Source organism: Cibotium barometz, chromosome 62, assembly GCF_041138505.1.
Source record: "Cibotium barometz isolate CiBa-2024 chromosome 62, ASM4113850v1, whole genome shotgun sequence".
Classification (NCBI taxonomy): domain Eukaryota; kingdom Viridiplantae; phylum Streptophyta; class Polypodiopsida; order Cyatheales; family Cibotiaceae; genus Cibotium; species Cibotium barometz.
Window position 1 is genome coordinate 21249931 of NC_141107.1, and position 10747 is coordinate 21260677.

Consider the following 10747-nt stretch of genomic DNA (forward strand, 5'->3'; position numbering starts at 1 on the left):
TCCCCCCAAAAAAAGTTGTATTTGAGCCACTTGCAAGGGCAAGTTTGTATAGTTGAAAATGATAATGTAATCAATATATTCTGCTAGATTTCGTCTCGTCTTCTTCACAAAATTGGTTAACAAATTGTTCGCGACAAAAAACAAGGTTTAACAGATTGATATCAAATTATTGATACAGAATTTTACAGAAAATTAACCCAAAAAGGGTGTGTTCATATGGACAAAATGAACAAAACAAAATCCAAAATGTGGAATCACTCTGCAAAATCAATTTTCCTTTTGGCATGAGATGACCTTGCATCTTTAGAGAATCTTTCTCTCTTCTGTTTGCTTCGATCAAATTTTGCTGATTGAGGTTCAAATTCTGGAGTTTTCAGCACTTGAGGTGTTGGAGAGGAAGACTTTAGAGTGGATTCCCCTAATGGTGGTAAGTTGGACTCCTCTTTGAGACCTTCACGTGTTGGCGAGGGAGATTTGGCAGTGGGGTCTGGTTTTGGAGAAGATTCTTTGGAGGTTGGCTTTGGAGACTTGGCAGTCTTCTTGGGGAACATGAACAAGAAATTAAATGGAGAGCCAACATTTGCCCTCTTACTACCTTTGTTGGACAAACGACGCTTCTGAATTTTAAATTTCACTGGTGAGTGAAAAGGAAGACCTTTAGCAGCACTCCTCTCTTTGACAGGGGTCTTCTCTTTGATAGGTGTCTTCTCTTGAGCTGGAGAAGAGCTCTTCTCTTTGGTAGGAGGACTAGGGATCTTCTCTTTGATAGGTGTCTTCCCTTGAGTTGGTGAAGAGCTCATCTCTTTGGCAGGAGGGCTAGGGGTCTTCTCTTTAGCAAGTGGGCTAGGGCTCTTCTCTTTAACAGGAGGGGTAGGGATCTTCTCTGTAGCCTGAGGGATCTTTAATTTAGAATGGCTCTTCTCTTTAGAATGGCTCTTTTTCCCCTTGGAAGACTTGCTCTTGGAAGGGCTCTTCTTTCTCTTCTTCTTCTCTTTGGCAGAGGTCTTTTCCTTCTTGAATGAGTCATCCTTGTTTTTGCTTTCCTTCTTCTCCCTTTTCCTTTTCTTTGAAGTTGTATCCTTGGCTCCAGGTGGAAAGGGAGAATCAGGATCATATGGATTGATGGATCTGCTCAAAACCATGGACACTGCCTTCTCCCTTACCCAACTTACCCAAGAATCTGAATACTCATGCAACTAAGACAAAAGAAAATAAGAAAGTAAGAAAACAGGTCACTCAATGTATTCACTAAATCAATCAATGGTTTTTATTCAAGAACTTACAGGAAGTGTTGTCATTCTGAATCTTGACTCAAGAAATCTCCAAGCATTAGCAAGAACCATCCATCCACAGGATGTTGAGTCTTTCTGCAAGGGAACTTCCTGATTGAAGTACTTAAAATCTTCAAGTTTGTAGTCTACATAGGTAGAGGCTAGAAAACTCAAGATAAGTTTGGCAGCACTGCAAACATAAAATTTTGAGGGTCAACCAAATAATTGAAATCATGCAAGAAATTTGAGGGTCAACACATGGCAAAATTGATTCTTACATTTTACTTCTCCCATGGATGGATGCCAAAGAGTTCATAAAGATCACATCTCTATCCAATAGATTGATAATAATAAGACTCCAATGGCCTCTGTGATAATATGAGTACTGAAATTAGTAATGAATACTGTCATGTCTATAATAGGCAAAAGGTAATTGAGAATGAGTCTTACACTTCAACATAAGGGTACACAATGTAATTGCAGGTAAGCATATCAAAGTTTTTGAGAAAACTTGCAAGATCCCCTTGTCTATTGAAAAGGCACTGTGTAACAAGGGGATCAAGAATTGTCACTTGCACAGCCATTGATTCATGAAGATCCCTCATAAGACATCTGGATACACAAACAAAACATGTCAACAAAATATGGTTCCTGGGAAATTCATCAAGAAAACAAAAGCAAATCCCTACAAACCTCAGGCAGATGAAGAGGACTGTGTCAGATATCTCAATATTAGGATTCACAAGCATGCTTGTGTCCTCAGGGGCAATGTCACAATACACCTCATCTTCTCCAGGCATGGACACATCTACTATCATTTGACCTGTCACATTCTTATAAAGCTCTGAATTGGATGAATGGAGAATCTCAGCTTGCTGAGAAAGAAGTGCATCCTCTGAAATTTTCTCTTGCTCTCTCTCTTTTTCAACTTCTTCTTTGATATCCTGAGCTTTTCTTGTATCATAAGGATGAGAAATATCTTCAATAACAACAGACTGCTTGGGTTGCCTTGCTGGAGGGATATTAAGAATTTCAAAAGCTCTCATATCTTGACTTGGAATAGGCTCCAAAGCTTTGTCAAACTTATATCTAAGTCTGGACACCAGCACAAAATCTTTGCTCATAAGAGTGATCCTATGAGCAAATGCAGCAGCAATGTAGCCATCATTCATAAAGTCGATTAAAAAATCTTCAGCAGCCTCTTGAAGACACATGAGGGCCTGGGTTTCCCATCGAACTTTCTGAAGATATGTGTTTCTCATTTTACCAACCAACCTTTCTGATATGTCCCTGACAACCCGTGTAAATGGCAGTCGAGGGATGAGGAGACTTGTAGATTTCTGTGCTGCTCTTATCTCTCTTAAGGACCTCACTTGATAATTCAATCTCTTTCTTGCTGTCACCCTCGCACGAGGCTTTGGAAGGGGCTTTTCCTGTTCGAAAGGTCCTGGCTTGTCTTCAGCTTTTTCAGTCTCCAATGGTGGGTAAACTTTCCTTGCAGTCTGCTTCGTCCTTGCCATTGAAGCTAGAAAAGGAGACCAGATCAAGCAATTTGTATTACAGGACAAAAAAATGAAGTAGCCCGAACGAAGCGATATAGGGATTCCAAAGATTATGGAAGTTGATAATCGCTTGATTCGGGCACGAAATAAAAAAAAGAAAAATCCCGAACGAAGCGATGATGAGAATCCGAGAGGTTCGGATGTGTGTTATCGCTTGATGCGGGCAGGATTTAATGAAAAATTGAAGACCCGAACGAAGCGATGAGGAGAATCCTAGAGGTTCGGATGTATGTTATCGCTTGATGCGGGCAGGGTCTAATAAAAATTTGAAGACCCGAACGAAGCGATGAGGGAAATCCTAGTGAATCGGATGTGTGTAATCGCTTGATGCGGGCAGGAACGAAGCGATGCGGAGAATGCAAGGATCTCGGATGTTCGTTATCGCTTGATTCGGGTAGGGAATTGAGAAAACGCTTGATATGGGAAAAGTGGGGTTGAGAAACAAAAGGTAGCCTGGGTTCGCTTGATACAGTGACGGAGAAAAAAATGAATATTTTTAACAATATTAAGTTTTTATACCTCGGATATGTCGTACAAAGTACCGTTGAGTACACGTGGTATGTAATCATTATTGCCACGTGGCATAAACGGTCACTATTTAATGTCTTTTAGTCACGCGGTTTTAAATTTTTTCCCCAGTTTTGGACCACTCATTTGCGTCAGATCAAGCTGTGCACCGTTTTCTCTTCCAAACCCTATTTTGCAAAAACCAAAATTAATTTTGAGACCTTGGAATTGTCAAATCCCGCACCAAGCGATAGAGTCATTCCAATTCTTTTGGACCTTTCATTTTCGCTTGGTTCTGGCACATCAGAAATTTTCAGGCATTTTTCTCAATATCTCAATGAGTAAAGGTGTTGCGGGTCGACATGAGCTTGTTGAAGAAAGCCCAAGTGAGAAACTCTTGAATGCTATTTTGCAAGATGGTCATGATATGAAGGTATACTTTGATGCAGTGGAGATTTTCAATCCAAGGTTTTCTCTTTCAGATGTTTTGTTGAATCTCAAGGACATTCTTGAAGATGAGTACAACCAATTTGAAATGTCAATTCAAGCTCATTGTTTTCGTATCGGAGACCATGATTTTTGCCACCTTACAGATTTTACACAGCTATCTGTGGAGAAAGCCAAAGTAACAAAGAGGTTCAGTAGATTTTCAAATAGAACTTCTTTCACATGCCCTTCATCCATTTCTTGTCCTATCCATAAAAAACATTGCAACCTTGTCCCCAAGGATGTCTCCTTTCTTTTCTTCCTATTTTTGAAAGCAGAAATACAGGATAAAGAGCAACAACCAGAAATTGATGCAGAGAATGAGGAAGAAAACTTAATTGTCACCACAGTTTCAAAGTTAGAGAAATGTGAAATTTTAGAAGAGGAAGAAATTGATGTTCAAGCTGAGGAGAGAGAAAGTGCAAATCTTGATGTTGCAGAATTTAGGGCTTCCACTCTTACTGAAGAGCCTTCAGAGGTAGCAAGTATATCTGAATCCTCTGTTACTCTTCCAAACCTTCCTTTCTTTTATATCAATGAGAAAGATTTTATTCCTCTTTCCTATCTTCAATGTCTCTTCAATATCAGAGAAGACTACTGTATTGCAGCAATTTCAGAAGCTTGTGAAGTGGCCAAAGACTTTATTGATACAGAAGTAGAGCCAAAGGAAGAGTTTTTGGCACTTGATTTGCAAACATCTGACAACTCATTTATCCCTGCTACTGATGCACTTGCCTTGTGCCTTAAAAAAATGGAAGAGGGGAAACCTTCCTTGAGTGATGAGGATTTTGAGGATAGGCTAATTGAGTTAGGTATTGAGTCTTTTGGCAGAGATTTCAAGCTTCAGGCAGATTCTGAAAAAGTGGAAAGGGTTGGCTCTTGCAACTTGATGAAAGACAAAGTAGTAATTAAGGATGAGTTGCAGAAGGTAGCTTCCATTTATTCCTTTGTTAAATGTTTATTGTGATTGTAATTTTTTTTAATTGAGGTTTTTGTCTTGCAGATTGAATTGCTTGATAAGGATGATTTTCTGGGAAGAGCTAGAGGCACCAGAGTGAAATCTACAGAAACAAGGTCAAGAAGGCCTTCATCTGCTCTCATGCACTACTTGCCTACATTGGATAAGGCTGTGTTCTGTGCATTCCACATGAACTTCTCTGAAGATGCTGAGTTGCCAATATTTGCCTTCAAGGTGTTGTCAAGGTTTATGGGATATACTCCCCTTCAAATAAATGCTAACAAGGTTTTGCTTCTAGAGAGAGCTGCTGCTCTTAGAATCTTTGGATATGCTGCAGGTTTCAATGCCTCAAGAGCAGGATACTTTCTTTGCTACTCTAGCTATGCAGCTGCAGCTGAGGTGTCAGATATCAATCTCCTTGGAGGTTATAGAAGGAGAAAATTTTTGAGATACAGAGGTGACATGCCAAGTAGTCCCAAGAGAATCAAATACTAATGTACACAATATTTTGCAAGAACCAACTTTATTTCAGCAAAACTTTTTGTTAGAGGTACAAATGTGTTAGTAATCATTAGTCTCTTTCTTGAGGTGTTGGTGTAGTTTCAGATTGCTGGGTCTTTGATCTCATCCTTTGTAATTGCCTCCTGTAGAACCAATTGAATAATTCGTTTAGTGCATTGCTTCTTCTTTGTCCACCTCCTCCTCTTCGGGTACATCTAAAAAAGGAAGTTCTCGCTTGATAATGAGACTTTTCCATTCCTTGTGTATTCCATGTTGCAAGTGGTCCTTCTGTAGCAAAATATGGTCCATGCAAGTAAAGAATATGCTACAAAGAAAATTTTTGTTAGTACATTTAAGAAATTTCAAGTAATAAGTTTGGACACACCAATTTATAACTGTTTTGATAAGTCTGAATACTCACCAAGTAATAAGTTATGTCTTTTTCTCCCCAGGCATCTGTGATAGCTTTGATCAAAAGCTTTATTGCGTTTTTGAAATCATCTGCATAAGTATTTAAACCAACTTGTCGTCTAAGGACTTTGAAAAAATTGTCGAGTTTTTTCCAAACTTCCATACGTTTGTTGGCTACATCTGGTCTACTTTTGACATTTGTGGTGATGACACACAGCTGTTTCCAACAGTTCCACATTGCGTTGACTTGTTTGGTGTCATGGTTGCTCAAAAATCTTCTCGCTTTTGCTCCTCCCATTGAAACATCTTGCAGAACATCACCTGTACCTCCAGAAAGAACAGGATCTTTTTTAAGATGCACTTCCCCACCATGAAAACCCATTTGAGAGAGCAAGGCTTCGCACTTTTCTATGCACTCATCTGCAAGTTTAGTCGGCTTAATAGAATATGCATAGTCCAGATGAAGTCTGAGCAATTTGTCCAAGATTCTTATCTCTGCATGCAGTGTACATATATGCACATTTTTCAAATGTATTGGTAGAATTGGATCCCATATTTTAACAGAAGTTGGATAATCGACAACATTCACATTATTTCTGGATGGTGGTTTTCCAATCTCATTTTCTGCAAGCCATTCTTTTGTCCCTGTGCTTGCCATGCAATAAAGACATGGATATTTGGTATTTGCTCCTCCACATACACCAAACATACACTTCAACGCCTTGAGGTCGGCACTCAAATGCCATTCCACAATGAAATCACCTATGTCATCAACATGTAGGTGTTTACCTGTATTCTGGCTCTGAATAACTGAAGGAATGTCTGTTTTTGAGAAGAGCCACTTTAATGTTTCATGACTCTCTACTGGTACCTGAGCTGATCCAATCCACCATAGCTCCATTTCTGATTGAGTTTTGTGGTATGGAGAATCAAGCTTACCCTGACTATAGTCCAATGCTTTATTCATTAGGGATATAGATATTCTTTCCATTTTTTGACACTTTTGGATTTGAGCTTCATCTAATTTTAAAACAAATACAAGTTTTCCTTCACAATCTATTTCTCTTATGTTGTAATATCTCACCATAAAAGATTGGACTTTTCTAATGTTCATCCAAATATTATTATAAACGTTGTATTATTATAAACGTCTCTCATATGGCATTGTTCCCTCAATATGGAAATACTCTCCGAAATGTTTAGAAATTTCCTCATTTAACATAGTTCTATATTTTCCAACATTGTGAGGTCTAGGCAACCCAAAAGCTTTGATTTTGTAATACTTAAGGACCCTGAACCAGGTTTTAGAGATGGCTCTGTATCCCTTTCTACTCACTCCCACTGTGTCACAAACTTCTTGCATTTGGGAAGGCTGGACTAATAAGTCCATATCTTTTAATAGATGTTGAAAGACCAGTTTTTTTTGAGTTTGATTTTCAGGAAGTTCTAATAGTTTCAAGATATCCGACCTATTCAGAAGCTCATTCAAAAATCTCACCCTTTCCTGAGCATTAGACATGTCAAATCCTAGAAGGTTAGTAACATGATCTCTTACAAGTTTTAACCTTTTTTTTCTTTGTCCAGATCTCTCTGTTAAGTTAACTACATCCCGCATTCGTTTTACTCGTGCTCTTAATCCTATTGGAGTTTCTTTTAAGGATTTCAATTGATCATTTTCTTGTTTCAAAGACACTATTTCGTTTTCAAGTTCTAAAATTTTTGTTGCATTCAAAGATGAAGTATTTTGAAGATATGTAGTATATTCTGCATAATTAATATGTGATTGAGATAGTCTTGAACTATAACCAAGTAAGCCATCCTCCCCATCACCAACAAATCTAATCAAATCATGTGGTGTGTGAAAAGAAGGATACCTTCCTGTTTTGGGATCCGGTGGATATAGACTTCCATCTGTCCATAGGTCAATATGCTTCTTTCCTTCGTTGCGAAGATGTTGAGCTTCATTTGCACATGATAGGGATCTTTGGTAGACACTCCGTGTAGTTGCATACTCGTGGTTGAGCTTGATGTTCAAATGAAACTTTCGATTAGATGTATCACTCATTACTAACCGAGCAAAAAGTATAAGCAGAGCTATTAGATCATGAGAGACACAGAAGAATGAGAATAAGATGTAGCTTGTGAAATTTTTAGAGAAGCAGAGGAGTGAAATTTTTTTGGAGAATAGATAAGAGCGCGTTTGGAGAGAATGGTCATTTTGCCGCGTAGTCACTAAAAGAGGACAAATTTCGAGACGAGCCATTAAAGAGTAGCATGAAAACGATCTATTTTTTAAGATTTTAAAATATGCACTTAGATACGTATTCAGTCAGATAGATACGCTTTAAATACCCAAAACGGCTAAATTTGGAGCCGTTTTGACCGTCAACATTCTACTAATTAGCAAGTTAGCGAAATTCCTTACACAGCCCATTTTGAGACGTTTTTGGCCCTAATGGTACACACACAAACATACATACATACGTACATGTATATATATATATATACACACACACACACACATACAGTATACACACACATGCACATGTGTGTGTATATATAAGATATATATATACACACACATGCACATGTGTGTGTATATATAACATATATATATACACATATACATATATATATGTATGTGTGTGTATCTAGAGAATTTCTTTTTATATTGGCATTTTCAAGGTAATGGAAATTATCTCTATTTTTTTCTTATTTATTAGGATAGTAAAATACTAGTGTTTTTTTGTTTATAGCGAGATTCTCTCTCTCGTAAAAACATTTCTTCTTCTTCTTCTCTCTACACACACACATATATCGAATTGAAAATAATTTCAAATATTTTTAATGGATAGGGAAAAATAAGGGAAAGCCAAGATGCGGATAAGCGATTCCCCAAAAAGGCACGGTTTCTAGCCGCGGAGAGTGAGAATAGCCGGGGATTAAAAAGTTGTTTACTATAAACGCATGCAACGGTCTCCTTTTGCATGAACACTGACCTGTTTTCATGCAAGGCCAAGGCCATTTTATGAGGTTAGCCGGAAAGGTGATCTGTTTTTACGTGACTAAACGAAGAAGGGAAGAAGATGGCGGGAGGGAGAAGCAGCTTGAAGTTCCACACATGGTGCTGTGTTCTGTTGACGACATTGAGCGCCATGCTGATGGGGTATGATGTTGGGATTATGAGCGGAGCTATCCTGTTCATAACGGAGGATTTGAAGCTCAGTGTGCTCAGTGAGGAGATGGTCGTGGGTTCTTTGAATTTGGTGGCGGCTTTCGGCGCCGTCGGAGCTGGTTTCTTTGCAAACTGCTTTGGTAGGAGAGGCACATTAGGCTTCGCCGCCATAGTGTTTTTTGTCGGGGCGGTGATTCTGGCGGTGGCGCCCAACTTTGCTTTGCTGATGGTGGGGCGGGTGCTGACGGGAATTGGCGTCGGATTCGCTATGATGATAGCGCCCCTCTACTCGGCGGAGATTTCTCCGGCCAGAGTTAGAGGCTTTCTGGTGTCGTTCACGGAAATTTTCGTGGACGTCGGCATCTTGCTGGGCTACATAGTCGGCTTCGCCTTTCAGTTCCTGGACCCTAAGTATAACTGGCGATTCATGCTGGGCGTCGGCGCCCTCCCGGCCATCGTTCTGGGCCTGGGCACCATCTTTATCCTGCCAGAGTCTCCCCGCTGGCTGGTCATGCGCGGCCGGAACGACGAAGCCATGCAAGTCTTGGAGAAGACCGTCTGCGCCGAAGACGTCGGAAACGAAACAAAGAAACGGCTGGAGGAGATCATCGCCGCTAATGAGCTGGAGCGAGGCTCCGGCTTCAAGTGGAGCAACCTCAAATACGACAATCTAATGCGGCTCTGCCACTCTCCGAGCTTCAGATCGCTAGCCAAGATGTACGTCGTGGCGCTGGGCATCAACTTCTTTCAGCAAGCTGCCGGAATAGAGGCAACGGTGTACTACAGCCCTGTCGTCTTCAAGGTGGCGGGGGTGAAGAGCAGGCTGGGCATGCTGGGGGCGACGCTGGGAGTGGGGCTGGTGAAGCTAGTGTTTGTGCTTGTGGCCACCTTCACGCTAGACCGGGTTGGGAGAAAGAAGCTATTGTTGTTGAGCTCGGGAGGCATAATAGGCTGTCTGATAGTGGTGTGCACCACCTTCGTGGTGCTGGGGATCAACGTGGATCCGACGGTGGTGGCGCTGCAGGCGAGAGTGTCGCTGGAGGGGGCGGTGGTGATAGTGGTGGCAATATGCGCGTATGTGGCTTTCTTCTCCATGGGCTGGGGGCCGATCGCCTATGTGATATCTTCAGAGGTTTTCCCACTCAAGCACAGGTCCAAGGCCCTCGGTTGGTCCATGTTTGTCAACAGGGCGGTGAGCGGCACTGTGGCTCTCACCTTCCTCAGCATCTCCCAGGCCATGACGCCTGCAGGCACCTTTGGCCTCTTTGGGCTCTTCACCCTCTTGTCCGTCTTCTTCATAATATTCGTTGTGCCCGAGACCAAGGGCAAGACCCTTGAAGAGCTCGGCGCAAACAGCAGTGGCGGAGATCTCGTTCACACCACCAAGAGCACAGCAGATCTTGAAACCCCCCTTAGCTCTCACAAATAAATCATGGTCATCATCATTATTATTATTATTTTATATGTGCACCTTTAGTTCCCCCTTAGCTCATTTATACTATATTTATTTGTAATGTAATTCAAGATGGACTTAACATGGCTCCTTTTATGGGACCCTACTGTTTTGATATGCAAAGTACCATTGATCTTTGAAACTTCTTTGAGTTATGAAATACTGTTCAATGCTTGGCTATTTTGAGCTAATTGAAACGTGTCTAGTATTTGAAGAAATGGTTGTTACTTACATTTATAATGTGTACTTCAACAATATTATACATGGCTAAGAGTATGTAAATGGTGTGTGTGTGTGGAGAGAGAGAGAGAGAGGATTAAGTGCATATGCCCTTGGCAAGGGAGGTGTGTGTGGTGTGGGGGGAGGGGGTGCGAGTGGGGATGGGGGAGGGAGGAAGCTGGAGAGGGGGGGATAGAGAGGAGG

General features: G+C 40.8%; 1 pseudogene; it reads left to right on the plus strand.

Moving 5' to 3' along the window:
• The first annotated feature begins 8782 nt into the window (after positions 1-8782).
• LOC147604240 (putative polyol transporter 4 pseudogene) lies at positions 8783-10300 on the plus strand (annotated as a pseudogene).
• The last annotated feature ends 447 nt before the right edge of the window (positions 10301-10747 follow it).